Source organism: Neophocaena asiaeorientalis, unplaced genomic scaffold, assembly GCF_003031525.2.
Source record: "Neophocaena asiaeorientalis asiaeorientalis breed wild unplaced genomic scaffold, Neophocaena_asiaeorientalis_V1.1 scaffold388, whole genome shotgun sequence".
In the NCBI taxonomy this organism is placed as follows: domain Eukaryota; kingdom Metazoa; phylum Chordata; class Mammalia; order Artiodactyla; family Phocoenidae; genus Neophocaena; species Neophocaena asiaeorientalis.
Genome location: NW_020172738.1, coordinates 4426473 through 4444699, shown reverse-complemented (window position 1 = coordinate 4444699; position 18227 = coordinate 4426473).

Here is an 18227-nt window from a genome sequence, read left to right as displayed (position 1 = left end):
TTCACGAACAATATTATACAATATCAAAATGAACAGCAGTTTAACAAGTCAGCTTAATTGAGATACGGTTACAAACAATAAAATTCATGCACTTAAGTTTGATGACCTTTGACAAATAAATACATTCATGTAACCATTGTAATCACCACGGTCAAGATATGGAACTCTGGGCTTCCCTGGTGGCGCAGTGGTTGAGAGTCCGCCTGTCGATGCAGGGGACACGGGTTCATGCCCCGGTCCGGGAAGATCCCACATGCCGCGGAGCGGCTGGGCCCGTGAGCCATGGCCACTGAGCCTGCACGTCCGGAGCCTGTGCTCCGCAGCGGGAGAGGCCACAGCAGTGAGAGGCCCACATACCGCAAAAAAAAAAAAAAAAAAAAAAAAAAAAAGATATGGAAATCTTTTGTCAGACAGAAAGTTTTCTTGCACCCACCTAAGAGTAAATTTAGATATGATGACATTTTACTCCCTATTTTTACAAAATATTTGTTGGTAGTTCCTAAAAACATGGATTCTCTTGCATGACTATAGGATGATGATCAAAATCAGGAACTTAACAGTGAAACAATGCTAGTATCTCATCTACAGCTTTTGTCAATTGTCCCTAACAGTGTTTTTTATAGTAAAAACTATCCAACATTTGAATTCAGTCATCTTGTCTCCTTGTCTCTTTTGGTCTCCTGGGATCAGATATGGTTTCCTGAGTCTTTCTTTCTTACAACATTGGCATTTTTGAAGAGTATAGTCCAGTTGTTTTGTAGACCATCCCTCCAGTCGGGTTTGTTGGTTGTTTCCTCATGACTAGATTCAGGTAATATACTTTGGACAAGAATCCCACAGGAGTGATACTGAGCTCTTCTTAGAGTATCCTGTTAGGAGACACATGCTGTACATTTGTTCCATTGCTGCAAGGTTATCTTTGGTCATTTGGTTGAGGTGTTATCTTGCAGGTTTCCCCACTGTAAAGTTACTATTTTAGCCTTTATAATGAAAAAATATTTGGAGGGACTATTCTTTGAGATCCAGTACATTATTCAGCATCTCAACTCATGAGCTTTTCTTCTCTGAAGACAGTAAAATCTCAGTTGGCCAGGGTCGATGAAGTGGAAGTTTTCCTTTGCCAAGCTTTAGGTTTTGGATCCATACACCCTGGTGAAAGGAGAGAACTTAATGCTTTAAAGCTGGGATCAGGAATTCATCTCTCCAAAAGGATTCTCCAGGATTCACCTGAGGTTCTGAGGGCTGGTCTTCAATCCTGGCATCTGCTATACTCAGCCATCATCACAGATGTTTCAATATTTCAATCTTCAAGGGTTAACTCAACTGTGATAACTTTTCTGTGCTTAGAAAGTAAGGAAAGCTTATATATTTTAGAAGGAGTTTCAACAATAGATGTAAAAGTAGTCAAAAACATTTCCCATTTCCTATTTAAATTTGAATGGAAACTTTCTGATTAATGGAGTTTCTCTAGCATGCACAGAAACCCTGTTTAATCTTTGACAAATATACTCCCAGTATTAATGTAACATTTATTCCATATTTAATTTTTTATGCTTTTCCACATTCATGTGAGATTGTATTAATGGACCATTAGATTTTTACCACAACAATTTTCCTTGTCACTTAAGCTTCTGGGTTAACTGTTTTTAAATGAACATTCCTGGTGTCAAATCATGTGGTAATTAAAGGGCAGGAATTATATTCATTCTCTAAAATCATCTTCCGGAATATTTATTTATTTTGTTGTTTCTTTAAAAGATGTGTGGGAAAATGTGCTACACACATTTCTCAAAGCTAGGCTGTTACCACTTACAAAAAAAAACCCCAACAAAATGACCAGATTCTAAATGTTTACTCATCACTGGGAAAGCTTTTAGAGCTTTACATTTACTGAAGCACTAGGTCCTCCAGTTTCAGATGCTTTCATTATATGTTTAGTTAAATAAGAAATGAAGATTTGAGAGGATATACGTCTGGGCATTAAGTAAGTTTGAAAGTCTGTAGCTTCTTATTCCTTTACATCCTTGGACAGACCAATGGAAGCAGAGGAAAGTCCTCTTCCCTTCTCAAATGAAATCAGATGTGGAGAGCGGAGAAGCAGCAGTGAATTTGAGGGTGTCTGGATACTTATTTGGCATTCTCATCCTTCATATCCTCTCCCCACTCTCAAAATGGCCATGAACTGCTCTCTTGGTGGTTCTCCCCCAAGACCTTGACCAACCAACCCATTGTACTATGTCTGTGCTGTTGTTCACACCCAACTGGGGACTCTTCCTTATTCTTATTTGCATCTAGGGCACCTAGATAAGTTCCTGAGACACATCAGGCAGTTGACTGGACAACTGAACACTTCAGATGTTTGATTAATATCCTATAGTATTTTATAGGTGGAAGAGACTTAAAATAATCTAGCACAATGTGACTTTTTAAGGAAGAGGAAAGCGATTCTGAGTAGTTAAATGACTTGCCAACATCACCAACTATTTAGCTGGTAAAATAGGACTAGAACTTATAGGGTACTTTTTCCAATGCAGTATGGATGAATAACTTTGAGTTTTACAGGATTGGAAAAAAACAAGTAAGAGAAAATGTAGAGACTAGTGCCCTCATGTTTTTTACTTAATGTTGAAATAGCTGAGATCCCTGGAAGAATTCACCTTTTGAGAATAACAGCCTTTAAGTTTAGAGTCAATGGCTTATGATGGATAACCTCTGTCAACCTTCTTGTCAAAGTGATGTTCCCCAGGGGATCATCTGGACCTGCTCCATTTAATGATGTTTTTCATTTTAGAATCAAGTGCATAGATGGCTCCAAGGTCACATCAATTCTGAATCTTTGTTCCTAATAGTCCTACCACTTGGAATGCATTCTTCTACATACTGGAATTTTTCCAAGACATAGGTAGATCTGGATATAAAACAATGTTGAGTGAATACGAATGTTGCAGAAGGATGACAACACTCATGTAAACTTTTTTCTTTACTTTATAGTAACATATAGTAAAATTCACTCTTTTTTGGTATACAGTTCAGAGTGGTTTTTTTGGGGTTTGTTTTTTGGCTGTGCCATGCGGCATGCAGGATTTGGGATGTGGGATCCTAGTTCCCCAGCCAGGGATCAAACCCATGCCCCCTGCCTTGGAAGTGCAAAGTCTTATCCACTGGACTGCCAGGAAAGTCCCTACAGTTCTGAGTTTTGACAAATGCATACAGTTATATCATTACAACCACAATCAAGATACAAAAGAGTTTCATCTCACACACACACACACACACACACACACATGCACACACAAACACACACACACACACACATTGCCTTGTGCTACCTCCTTTCTTTCTTTATTTTTGGCTGTGTTGGGTCTTCGTTTATGCACTCAGGTTTTCTCTAGTTCAGTAGTTGTAACGCGTGGACTCAGTAGTTGCGACGCGGGCTCTAGGGTGTGCGGGCTTCAGTAGTTGTGGTGCACAGGCTCAGTAGTTGTGGCTCGTGGGGCTCTAGAGAGCAGGCTCAGTAGTTGTGGTGCACGGGCTTGGTTGCTCCGGAGCATGAGGGATCTTCCCCTACCAGGGATTGAACCTGTGTCCCTTGCATTGGCAGGCAGATTCTTAACCACTGTGCCACCCAGGAAGTCCCAAATAAAAGTTTTAGAAGGGAAAATTACAATAACTGAAAATGTAAAAACCCAAATGCATGGATTCAACCAAAGAATGGGGGGATCAGAGGAAAAAATCAGTGAACCGGAAGACTGAACACCGAAATGACCAAATCTGAATAACAGAGACAAAATCGATTGAAAAAAAGAAATAACAGAGCCTAAGGACCCTTTAGAACTATAACAAAAGTTTCTACATTCATGTCATGGCAGTCCTGGAAGGAGAGGAGAAAGAAGACAGGGCTGAAAAATACTTGAAGAAATAGTGGCTGAAAACTCCCTAAATTTGGCAAGAAGCATAAGCCTACTGATTCAAGAAGGTGACTGAATCCCAAATAGGATAGACCCAAAGAAATCCATTACACATTATAATTAAGATTTTGAAAATTAAAGACGAAGAAAAAAATCTTGAAAGCAGCCAGAGAAAAATGGCACATTACCTGTAGGGGGATAGATAATTTGAGAGGCAGAATATTTGTCACCAGAAACCATGGAGGACAGAAGAAAAGGCACAATGTTTTCCAAGCGCTGAAAGAAAAGAACTGTCAACCCCAAGTCCTATATCCACCAGAAATATCCTTCAGGAATGAAGGAGAAATCAATACATGAGAGAAAACTAAGAGACATGATTGTCAGCAGACCTACTCTAAAGGAATGACTAAAGGAAGGAAATGATAAAAGTAGGGACCTTGGAACTTAAGGAAGAAAGAACGTGGTAAATAAACTATGGGTGAATATAAGAGGCTTTCCTTCTCCTCTTGAGTTTTCTAAATTATGTTTTTCAAGTGAAACAAAAATTATAACACTGTCTAATATTTGCAATGTATGTAGAGAAAATATTTAAGATAATAACGTAAACAGCGAGTGAAATGGATGTAAAGGGAGGTTAGGGTTCTCCACCTTACTCAAACTGGTAAGATGACAACACCAGTAGACCGTGATAAGTTACTATATATAATGCAACACCTAGAGAAACTTTTAAAAAGGCTAAACAGAGAGATATACTCAAAAACATATGGAATTCTAAAAAATGTTCAGGTAACCCACAGGAAGATAGAAAAAAGAAAACAAAAACAGATAGAACAAAGAGAAAATGACAACAAAATGCCAGATTTAAGCTCTAACATGTCAATAAATGATATAAATACACGAATTTAAAGACAGAGATTGGTAGACTGAATTAAGAAACATGACCCAACTGTATGCTCTTAGAAATATAATGATATAAGCATTGAAAGTAAACGGATGGAAAAAATATGTCATGCAAACATTAGTCAAAGAAAAGCAGGAGCGGCTATAGCAATATCAGATGAAATAGACTGCAGAGGAAAATCACCTGAGATAAAGGGGGCATTATGTAATTAAAAGAAAGGGGGAGGCCAATTCACCAAGAAGACATGACAATCCCAAATGTATACACACCAAGCAAAGGAGCTGCAAAATACGTGAAGCAGAAAACATTAGAACTGGAAGAAGGAATGGACAAATCCACAGTTATAGTTGGAGACGTCAACACTCTTCTCTCAACAATTGATAGAACAACTGAATAAAAAATCAGCAGTGATGTAGAACTCAACACCAATACCCCATAGGATCTAACGGACATTTATAGAACACTCCACCTAAAAACATCAGAATACACATTCTTTCCAAGTACCAGTGGAACACATACCAAGATAGATTATGTCCTGGCCACAAAACAGACCTCAAAAATTTAACAGAATCAAAATTATACAAAGTGTGTTTTCCAACCACAATGGAATCAAACTAGCAATCAAAAATAGAAAGATAATATGAAAATCTTGAAACTTTTGGAAACTAAACACTGCTAGATAATCCATGGGTTAAAGAAGTCTCTAAGGAAATTTAAAAAAAACACTTTGATGTGAATGAAAATGGAAAAACAACATATCAAAATTTGTCCTCATGAAGATCCTACGATTGTCTATGTAGAAAATTGCAGGGAAAAAACAAACAAAAAAATATCTCCTAGAAGTGATTAGTGGATTTAGAAAGGTCATAGGATACAAGATAAACTTACAACAATCAATTGTATTTCATATACTAGCAATGAACACATGGACACTGAGATTAAAAATACAATACAATTCACAGTAGATTAAAAAATGTAAATTTAACAAAACATGTACTGTACTTGCATGCTGAAAAAACTGCTAATGAAAGAAAATTTTAAAAATCTAAAAAAAATGAGAGGCACGCTGTGTATATGAATTGGAATACTTAAGATAATGATGGGGAATTCCCTCATGGTCCAGTGGATAGGACTCTGCACTTCCCACTTCCACTGCTGAGGGTCTGAGTTTCGATCCCTGGTCTGGGAACTAAGGTCCCATAAGCTGTGTGGCACGGCCAAAAAAAAAACCAAAAAGATGATGATATCAATTCTCCCCAAATTTATATACTGTTTTAACACAATTCCTATCAAAATCCCAGTAAGATTTTTTTATAGATAGAGGCAAGATTATTTTAAAATTTATATGGAAAGGAAAAGGAACCAGATTAGTTAAAACAGTTTTGAAAAAGAAGAATAAAGTAGGAGAAAGAAGCCTAACTGATATTAAAGCTGATCGTATAGCTATAATAATCAAGTGTGGTATTGGTGGAAGTATATACACAGAGATCAAGGTAACGGAAATAGACCCATGCAAATATGCCCAGCTGATGTCTGACAAAGGTACAACGGGAGAAATATAGCCCTTTCGACCAATGATGCTGGAGCTCCAGATGTGCTGGAGCACATCTATAGCCCAAACTATGAAACCTAATGTAAGCCTCAAACTTTATAAAAAATTAACCCAAAATGGATCATGGACATAATGTTAAACATAAAGCTACAAAAATTTTTAAAGAAAACATATAGGAAAGTCTTCAGGTTCTAGGGCTAGGCAAAGCATTCTTAAATTTGACAACTAAAGCACAATCCCTGAAAAGAAAAATGGATAAATTGGACTTCATAAAATTAAAAACTTTTTCTCTGCAAAAGACCCTGTTAAGAGGATGAAAAGACAAACTATAGAATGAGGGAAAATATTCACAAACCATATATCTGACAAAGGACTGGTATATAGAATACGTAAAGAGCTCTCCAAACTCAAACAAACACACAAGCAAAAAACAATTCAATTAAAGAATAGGCAAAAGACAGGAAGAGACATTTCACAGAAGAGGATATACAGATGGCAAATAAGCATATGAAAAGATGTTCAACATCATTATTCATTAGTGAAATGCAAATCAAAACCACAATGAAAATTAGGAGTTTGGGATTAACATATACCTGCTACTATATATAAAACAGGTAAACAACAAGAACCTACTGTTATGGCAAAAGGAACTGTACTCAGTATCTTGTAATAACTTATAATGGATAAGAGTCTGAAAAAGAATATATATACACGTATAACTGAATCACTTTGTTGTACATTTGAAACTAACACGTTGTAAATTAACTATGCTTCAATGAAAAAAGACACAATGAGATATCACTAAACACCTATTAGAATGGCTAAACTACAAAATAGTGACAACTCAAGGTGCTGGTATGAATGCAGAGAAACTTGATTACTCATCCACCACAGGTGGATATCTAGCATGGTACAGCCTCTCTAGAAAACAATTGGGCAGTTCCTTAAAAAATTAAACATGCAAGTACTATGACCTAGCAATTGCAGTCCTGGGCATTTTTCCCCAAAGAAATAAAGACATGTTCAAGCAGCCGCATAGCACAGGGAGATCAGCTCGGTGCTCTGTGACCGCCTGGAGGGGTGGGATAGGGAGGGTGGGAGGGAGGGAGATGCAAGAGGGAAGAGATATGGGAACATATGTATAGGTATAACTGATTCACTTTGTTACAAAGCAGAAACTAACACACCATTGTAAAGCAATTATACTCCAATAAAGATGTAAAAAAAAAACCTGTACGTGAATATTTGTAGCAATAATAATAAAGTTTATTAGTAATAACCAAAAACTGAATGGTTAAGCAAACCGTGGCACATCTGTACCATGGAATATGACTCAGCAATGAAAAGAAATGAACTACTAACACCCACAATAGCTTGGATGAATCGCCAGGGAATTATGCTGAGTGAAAATGCAAATCCCAAAGTTTGCATGCTGTATGATTCCATCCATATAACATTTCCAAAATGATAAAAGCGTAGAAATGGAGAACAGAATAGTGGTTTCCAGGATTTAAGGAGAGGGTCCTAATAGGAGAGATATTAGTGTGGCTATAATAGGACACCAGGAGGGATCCTTGGGGGGATGGAAATGTTCCATATCTTGACTGTATCAATGTCAATGTCTTGGTTGTGGTAATGTGTTACCTACATCTACAAGATGTTACCTAGACATTTCTCCAAAGAAGACATACAGATGGCCAAGAGGCACATGAAAAGATGCTCAATATCACTGATTATTAGAGAAATACAGATCAAAACTACCATGAGGTATCACCTCACACTGGTCAGAATGGCCATCATCAAAAAATCTGCAAACAATAAATGCTGGAGAGGGTGTGGAGATAAAGGAACCCTCTTGCGGTGGGAATGTAAATTTATACATGCAACTATACCTCCCCCCCAAAAAAATAAAAGATGTTACCATTGGGGGAGCTGGGGAAAGACTACAGGGGATCTCTTGGTATTATTATTATTTTTTAATTTGAATTTGTTTTATTTCTTATTAAAGGTATCACATAGCTTTTAAAACAAGGCATCTTATAATTTCCAACAGTTTCCCTTTACATAGAGACACCCAACTGGGGAATTGGTATTCTTCGCCAATCTCCCTGATGGTTAGTAAAGCTTAACGTGTAACTTACCCCATCAATCTCTGTATTATTTCTTACAACTGCATATGAATCTACAATTACCTCAAAATTTAAAAATTAATTCAAAAAACGAATCTAAAGCCAGAACAGCAATGTTGGTATTTATTAAAATAAAAAAAGTTTATTGAGGACACAAGTGCTTAGTACGTAATTCTCTGTATTTTTTATGTTTGAATTTCCTTTATGCAAAAAAAAGCTTTAAGGCTCAGGTCAAATGTCACCTCTGCTCAAGGCTATTGTCAGTTAGAATTACATTAACTGCTCTTTCTCCATGATTCTTTGGGGATAGGACTAGAATGAGAACACCTTAAGTCTAGCACAATGTTATTTATCTTTCTTTAAACCTCTTTCCATAACCCCTATATTTAGTCCAGTGCTTTAAATGCAATTATTATTCTTACTGATATTAATATATATGTACATTTAGCTGTGTCCTATGGTTCTAAATTAGAAAGAAAGAAAGAAAGAAAAAAAAATCCACACAATTTGGGACTTCATTTCATAAAGAAAACAAAACAAAACACAGCAGGCCAAATCAAGTACACGTTATAGAAATTCAAAGAAACCATAAGGGTATTAAAAAGTACCCACAGTGTGCTTTTTTCCAAAGCCATTACTTTGCCCAAGAGGACAAAATATGGCTTGTGGGGTAGAAATTCTGTTTTTGTTCCTTTGATGCTGGCTTCCCTATTTTTGTATCATTTAGAACACTTTCGGTGTCCGGTAACACATACTGAACTTAACTGGCTTATACAATGAGAAACTGTCTTGGCTCCCACAACTGGAGCGTTGATAGGACACGGTCAGGGTTGACTGAATCCACAGGCTCTAGTTCCATTCCCTCGGGCTCTGCATTCCCCTGTGGGCTGAACTCATCTGTAGGCGAATATTGAGACGTTCCAGAGGAAGAGAAAGACCAGAACAGCAATGTTGGTATTTAGTTAGTATTTAGTTTAGTTAGTATTTAGTTCCTCTCCCTTTCTCCTTAGAGTGAGGAGACTTTGCAGGATGCTGCAGGAAACCTCTCCTCTCACAAGCCCATCACTGAACCAACTGCTGGAGGAGGGGATGGGATTCCTGACAGACCAGCCAGGCCCTTCTCCCATCCTGGAGGCTCAGCTGATCCCAAGGAGCTGAGGGGTTGTCCTGAGCAAAACGGGTTGTTCAGGAGGGTTGATGGGGGCTAATAATAAAATCCATCCTGATCTTCCTGTCAGCCCTCCCTCATGCTGTGGCTTTTACTTATGCCTCTCTCTTTCTGCAAATTTATTGTTTGTTTGTTTGTTTTTTCTATTAATGGGGTGGTACCCGGGGTTTAAAATTCTGTACTGGGACTTCCCTGGTGGCGAAGTGGTTAAGAATCTGCCTGCCAATGCAGGGGACACGTGTTCGATCCCTAGTCTGGGAAGATCCCACATGCTGTGGAGCAACTAAGCCTGTGCGCCACAACTACTGAGCCTGCCTGCACTCTAGAGCCTGCGAGCTGCAGCTACTGAGCCTGCCGCGTGCTGCAACTACCGAAGCCTGCACGCCTAGAGCCCGTGCTCCTCAATGAAGAGTAGCCCCTGCTCATCGCAACTAGAGAAAGCCTGTACACAGCAGCAAAGACCCAATGCAACCAAAAATAAATAAATAAAATAAATAAATTTATAAAAAAAAATTCTGGTCTGACTTGGATTTAAGAAAAGAAAAGAGAAAAAGTTTATTGCATGTGCCTCTGTCCACAACTAAAAGGCCAGATGAGCCAGATGGGATATGTTACTGACTGAAATGTCACCAGGAGGGATGCACAGGCCCGTGGGGAGATGACCCAGGGGCAGCTCCAATTCCAAGTGGACGGAAAGCCAGAGAGTGCCTCACAGGTAATAGAAAGACAAGGGCCTATCACCTAGTGGCAGCCCCTTAGTGGCTTGGGGGAAGTTGGTGAGTTTCCCTAAAAGTAGTCTGCAGGCCAGAATGACTCAACAAAAAGGTTGGGGTCAAACCTAGATACAGTAGTGGTATGTGTTTTAAAAACATAAAAGGTTCAAGATATGTCCAGGGAGAACAGGAAATCGGCCAGGAAGACAGACCAGGGGCATGATGCATTCCTGTTTCAGGATTTAATAAAAATAGTGAGAGTACAGCATCTTGAAGCAACAAGATATTCAGGAATATCAGAGCACCACATTCAGGTCTGTGAGCCTGCTAATGAATACCCTATTTCCACACTGTCTTCATGGGTTTGCAGGATCAATGTTAGTTTGTCTCCACTTAATTTCACTAAAGAAGCCCTTTGTGTAATGAAAGAAAACAGCTACAAAATTCAAAATGAACTTGGGGACTTGAATTCAAAAGCAGAAAGGGCTTCCCTGGTGGCACAGTGGTTGAGAGTCCGCCTGCCGATGCAGGGGACATGGGTTCGGCCCTGGTCCGGGAGGATCCCACATGCCGCGGAGTGGCTGGGCCCGTGAGCCATGGCCGCTGAGCCTGCGCTCTGCAACGGGAGAAGCCACAACAGTGAGAGGCCCGCGTACACCGCAAAAAAAATCAAAACAAAACAGATAAACAGAGAGAGAAACCATTGAAGGCTGGGGAAAATGTTATTTAATGTCTGCCACTAATATTAAGAAATTATTTTCTTTAATTAGCTCTCTAATTTATTTAGAATTGCCTGAGATATTTATGGGACTGACCTGGTAAAGATTTAGTGGTGATATAAAGTACTGTGAGCTCTGAAAAAAAAATTTTTTTTTAATTAAAAAAAAGGAATTGGGGCACAGAAAAAAATTTTTTTTTCTCTATTCTTGTCTCTGAAAACTTCTAGGAGAACACATGAGGAAGCACTATTAATAGTGCCTATTTCTGAGCAATGGGGCTGGAGGTTGGGCAGATAGAGAAAGGAAATTTTGTTTTCACTACCATTCTGTGTGGTAGACACTTTTTCATTTATCATGAGCTTGTATGACTATTGTAATTTGTACAAGTTCAGTAAAATAAAAGGAAAGGAAAAGAGTTTATTAAATGTATTCCTGGTTTATAGAGAAAGTCAGGACTGGATTTATCAGTTCCCAGTTCTGCTACGATCAGTCCTATCCCTGTGAAGAATTCGTGTTCGAGTTATCCTGGGCATGACTCATTCAGTAGGAGAGGAGTGTGGGTGACTGATTCTAATAACAAGAAGGAATGACGACTCTAGGCTGTATGCTTTGTAAAGATGCTTCACATACTAAATAGCACCATGAAGTCTCTCCTAAGCCTTAGTTGCACCATTCTCATAAATCCCCTAGGAAATGCAGGAAGATCAGACACAGTTCATTAGGAAATACAACAGAATTGTAACTGAACACAAGTGACAGATTTTAACTCAAGTTATCCTAATAGTGCAGAAAGGTTCAACCTTGATTCTGTTTGGGGCAGGGGAGGAGGGTGAATATCACAGTCAAGGCACAGTTTCAAAAAAGGAATGACTCCATAATAGGCAAAGAGTAAACGGCTTTCATGTTTCAAATGCACAGGTGTCATTTTGCTATTGAAATCAGTGAGCTAAACAAAGCCCCATGTATTTAAAAAGGATTTTCAGTGGATCTGGCTTGCTTCTCACACTTTCAAAGCCTCTGAGCTAATCTGGAATTTGTAACAACTCCTTCGGTCTTTGAAAATATTAACTCAAATTAGATTCTCAATACTAGAAGCACAAAGCAAGCGAAAATATTACGACATGGGATAAACTTAAGCTGATATATTTGTAATACTGCTTACTTTTTCGATGCTAGTATTTCGTTAACAATTCATAACTGTTTTAAATGTTTTACCCATTTCTTCCCTTTACAAACTTCCCTGATGCGCAATATTGAAATCTACGTTACAGGTAAGACCAAGGCCAGTGCTACATCGCACAGAAAGTTGGGTGTTGAACAACCCACCAGGAAGTTTCTGTCAGCCAAGGTCCATTTGAACCTGCAGAAACAAAACTTTGGGTAACCTCTCTCCTTTCCTCTCCTTACCTTGCCCTTATTCTATCCCTCCATTCTATCTTATATTCTCTTTCCCTTTCTTTACTTCCTAAATAAGAATGAATGATGGATATGATTTGGGGTAAGGGCAGGAGGATATCTGTTGAGTACTGAGCTGTTTGTTTGTTACCAAGAGTTTTTCACCTAAGGTTTTGAGTTTAAAGATCTACTCTGCCTATAAACATTTGAAGAATATGTAGAAACAAAAATATAAGCTTCTGATGAACAATAAGGCTCTAATGATTTAGGAAAGTATGATGGTTTCTTTTTCCTAAAGCGTGAAATGCTTCCTTTGCCTCAAGTTTCTAGAATGTTATTTACCAGATCTGGAGCCTTCTGAAATTCAACACACTCTAACTCTTGAAATAATTAGAAAAGGTGCTTTTGTTTTCTCCATATGATTCTTGATACTTGCTTGCATGCTGAAGAAGAAGGAATTAGTAGGGATTTTATTTGAAATAGTTTATTTCAGAATAGTGTGTGCTCTTCGGTGCCACGTAGTCAAGCAATCTGACTTGCTTGGAGCTGAGTGAACAGTTAAACTTCAGGGAAAAAATAGTTAGAAAAGGACCTAAACCAGGGTTTCTCAACCTGGGTACTATTGACAGTTGAGGCCAGATAAATTCTTCATCGTAGGGGGGCTGTCTTGAGCAATGTAGGAAGTTTAGCAGCAATCCTGGCCTCAACCCGCTAGGTGCCGGTAGCAACCCCCTACCCCAGCTGTGACAACGGAAAAAGGTCTCCAAATATTGCCAAATATCTGCTGGGGGCCACAACTGCCCCCACTTGAGAACCACTGACCTAAATTCAGCTTGAGCTGTTGTTTCAGGCTCTGGGAGTTATTTCAGAAACTTTCAAAAATTAAAAACTGTAGCAGGTAAAATTTTACATGCCTCTACATTCTCCTTGGTCATCTGCTTAAGATGCTATGTCACAGGCTCTCCCAGGAGACCTAGGCCCACTCCAGGAATGGACTTTGATGATCTAATAGATCTCTTTCCTGTCTCAGTATTCTGGCTAATGACAGCACCATCAATGTGCTGATGCTGAAAACATGCTGAGAAAACAGTGGGAACAGGGTCAGATTCTCCTGAAGAAAGATTTTGTGTTTTTTTTAGTAGACTGAGCCAAACACAACATTGCAGTGTACATGTTTCATAAGGTAGAAGAAGTTAGAGATTCAGGATGAAATAAAAAGTCATCCTTTTTATGGTAGTGAAGTCCAGTACACATTTGTGTATAGATGGAGCTAAGATACAGTCACAAAAGGAGAACTCTTGAAATATGTTACCACGTGGCTTAAAAATCACATCCAAATCTATATATTCAATTTGGCAGGAAAATACCTTCTTTCTTTTTTGGGAAAGTCATTACACTATGCTTCCTAGATTCAGCTGAATTATGAAATGCAGAAATTGAGACTTGCAGATATGAAGGAAGCCGGTTTTCTTTTCTCCTCTCTCCCTCTTTATTTCCTTCTTTCCTTCCTTCCCTTTTTTTTTCTTATTAGAGTGTCCATGCATAACAGAAAAGTTGATTCAACACATCTGGATTATGGAATCAAGCATGAGGCATGGATGTGTCAGTACAAGTACTGCACAGTCAATGTTCAGTCGAACACTTAAAACCGAACAGCTGCCTTAGTGAAGTCTACAAAGAAGTGTGGATTTTACACGCTACCTTGCAGAACTTTTCATATTGTACGAACCAAGGACAGGTACTTGGTTGTAAAATCGAAATATTATTCCATGAAATGCTTCCTAATGGGTGCCTGGCCCACTGGCTACTCCATCCATGTAGCTTTAAATGTGTGAAAAGATCTTCTTCCACTAGGATTGCTAAGAGAGGGTCAGACAAGGGACTGGGTAATTGAGAAGACGTTCACTTTATTGAAAGACAGCCTCATAATGCCTTCTAAGCCTTATGAACAGAAATTACTGTTAAAAGAGTTTGACCTTCAAGCATCCTACATCATGGACGAAGTAAATTCTCTGTTCTGGCTCTGCCTCTTGTATTTCCTACTTTCAGCCTTAGCCCCGGTTGTTTCCTCTGCCCGGGATGTTCTTTCTTCCCAGGGCCACGTGCCCTCCAAATCCTGCCCACCTCAACTGCCAACCCCTCTGTGAAGTCTCCTTTCCCTTCTTCTCCCAGACTGAGGGAATCACACCTTCCTCTGAACTGCGTTAGCACAGTATCTCACCGCTCTTGTGACACTTCCCTTTCTGTCTTGCTTTGAGGTCATTTATGCTCCCTTCCTATTAACCAGAAAACCCTTTGAGGGGAGGATCTGCCTCTACTTCCTTGTTGTATTTCCTATACCATGTGACTTAGGACTTTGTACACTGCATTCAGATCACACATTAAGCAAATGACATTTTAGATACAGAGTCCACGTCTGATATTTGTTCTACCCCGAGGAAGTCTTTCTGGACAGCAAGGTAATGCAATCAAGCTCCTCTCCAGCCCCATCAGGTTGAAGAAAGACAAAGTCCAGTTATAGTTCAATTCCCTGGACTAATGTTGCAATCGTTCCCTTTGCAAATGTGTGTCAGCAGTTTTGCTTCCATTCTTTCTTTCTATGGTGAACAAACTCCCTACTAAACCCTGGCTGCTGCTTCTTTCTTTTTTTTTTTTTATAAATTTATTTATTTATTTTTGGCTGCATTGGATCTTCGTTGCTGCACGCGGGCTTTCTCTAGTTGTGGCGAGTTGGGGCTACTCTTCGTTGCGGTGCACGGGCTTCTCGTTGCGGTGGCTTCTCTTGTTGCAGAGCACGGGCTCGTGGCGCGTGGGCTTCAGTAGTTGTGGCACGCGGGCTCAGTAGTTGTGGCGCACGGGCTTAGTTGCTCCGCGGCATGTGGGATCTTCCCGGACCAGGGCTCGAACCCATGCCCCCTGCATGGACAGGCGGATTCTTAACCACTTCGCGACCAGGGAAGCCCCCTGGCTGCTTCTTGAAACGGGACACGTTACTAAAGACACAGCCATTCTTTTTCTTTCACTGTTGTATAACACACCAACCTGTGCTTTCATATTTAGAAATATAAAAACGGTTACATCACCTAGCCCAACCCCTTTGTAAGGCTACCACTGCCAGGGACATGTTGAAATGACACGCCTGACCTTCCTGAAAGAAAAGGAAGAATGCTCCAGAACTGAATTCTTAAAAATGAGAATGTTCAACATTCAGAGTTCCTAAAAACCCGCTGTCTCGTTACTTTATATAAACCCATAGCTAGATTAAAGGAGTTATTTGAGCTGACTATTTCTTCCCACAGAATGAGAATTAGATTTCTTGCATTTGGCCTGGCTCTGGGTTTCTCTACCTTCTTCCTTCTAAAGAACTGAACTTGGGCAAAACAGTTTCAGGTTTTCTGCTAATTTGTGGTCATTGCCTCTTTTGCAGTATTTGAGATTCATATAAAGGTTCTTTTGCCTCCAAGATATTGTGCCATTGGTTGGATTTTAGATGGGACTAGCGGGGAGGTAATGTTGCTCTAGCGGATGGCAAATGGACAGACACCTGAATTGGAGTCCTTGCTCTGCCACAACTGGCACTTTGGTTTGAGGAAAGCCAATTAGCTTCCCAGTCTTCCACTTGAGAAATGGAGACAATACATATCTTACAGAATTGTTGAGAGGTCTTAATGAGATAACGTATGTGAAAATGCACTGGAAAGCGTACAATGCTATGTTTGCTGTGACTTTTTACTACATCACTAGACTCTGGTATCCAAACCACACATTCACTTCAAATCAACAATGCTTGGTGTTTATGAACCCCTTCTCCAAGTGAGGCACAGGGTGTGGAAAGTTGAGTAAGAGATGCTGACTTTGCCTTCAGAGAGCATTTAATCTAGAAGTGAAGTTAAGGAGACACATACGTTTAGTCACATTTGCTTTGTGCATCTGAAAAAGTAGCTTATCTTTTGTGAGGGTGGGTTTCCTCATCTGTAAAATGCAAGTAGTAATACATACTCTTCAAAAGCAAATAAGACAATACACATGAAGTGCTGAGCTCAGGACCTGACATATCTAGTTACCTAGTAAGTGGTACCTTTCCAAGGGGATAAGAAAAGCGCCAACCTAGTATTACAAGGGTTCAAATAACTAAACAGGAACCATTATATCTGGTTGAAAAAAATCTGGCAAGGCTTTACAGAAGATTAAAATCGGGTCTGAGGCTTGAAGGATAAATCGATTTCTGCCTTTGAAGAAAATGGTAGCAAGTGGCTAGTATTGAAACCGGGCAGGATGCTGTGGGGCTCCTGGGCATGGAAGCCTTTCAACAGTTGCTAATCAGGAAGGGATACAGAGAAAAGGGAGGAGTAGTCAAGAAACAATAGTGCAGCCTTGGGGCAGAGTCCTGGTTCGGCCTCAAGGGACACACATAACAATATCTTTCAGCTCTTCTGCGGAACTAAAACCCCGCCGCCAAACAAACAAAAACAAAAAAAAAACCCGCCAAATGGAAGATGTTCCAGAGAGAAGGAAGAGTTTGATAACCTTGAGAAGCTCATTCGGAGACCACCTGAGGCCAGATTAAAGGAGTGCAGGCCCCGCACCCTCAGCAGCCCCGAGCTTGAATCATAGCTAGAAAACTCCTCCCCAAATCCTCCCAGGTTGGGACAGACAGGTTTTCAGGGAATGAGCCTGCTGTGTCCCCCTTTGCTTGGCAAAACAAAAAAGCTCTTCTTTTCTACTTCACCTGTCTCTGAGAATCTGTCTGCAAGAATTGATTCGGCACTGGTCCACAGAGGCTGAGCTTTCGGCATTGGGTTTTCTTCGGAAGCTCTCTTGTCTAAGAAACCAAGGGTAATCCCTTCTCTGCCCATGGAATGCTGGTGACCTTTGACTTCAACCAGAGATTCATCAGAAAATCTTTCATTGGTGTTGCCTCTCATTAGGTGTTAGCAGTTAGGTGCACTTTTTAAAAAGGTTAGCCTTGCAATTTTTCTAAGCTCACACAGTACAGTGTCATTGTGTGCATGTTTAATTAATCATGTCGGCATCTAGATTGTGAAAAGCACTTCTGCAAAGTACATGGAAGGAAACGATAAACACCATTTAGTCTTTAAAACCCAGATTGCCATGAAAATGCACATTTTCCTTCTGAAGCATACAGACTCAGGGTACGTTTACTTTGTCATCTTATTTTGCATATTTCCTCTCCTTTCTCAAATTCAGGGTCTTATGGACACGGTTTCACTGGGCCTCAAGTGTCAACTTTCTTTTCAATAGAATCACGCTGTCTTTATACAGCCCAGTATTGTTAGCATTTAGATTCAAGGTTGCTTCCTCTGTAAAAGTTAATTGGATGGGATGATGGTTATTTGATAATGATGCATTGCACTGCCTTGGTGGTACCCTTCGGCCTGTCATTTCATTAACAGTCCAGAGAGCATGTCTTACTAAGGCTTTTTGGCTCCTGGTGACATGAGCTCACCTCCACATGCAAAAATAGTTGCTGAAAGGTAGTTAGCATAAATTATCCCATCATTCAACCACAAAAGCATCTTTCTTTTGGCAAAATATTCATGCCTTTTAAGTAACTTCCTTGCACATGCATTTCTGCTTTCTGTCCAATGAAGGAAAACCTGAAGTGCTATTAGAGTAGTCCAGGCTACCATTTTTTTTTTTTTGCCAGAAAGACCCAGAGAACTGCTGCAGCCGTCTTTTATAAAATAAAATCAAATATTAAAATCACCACTCTATAAAAAA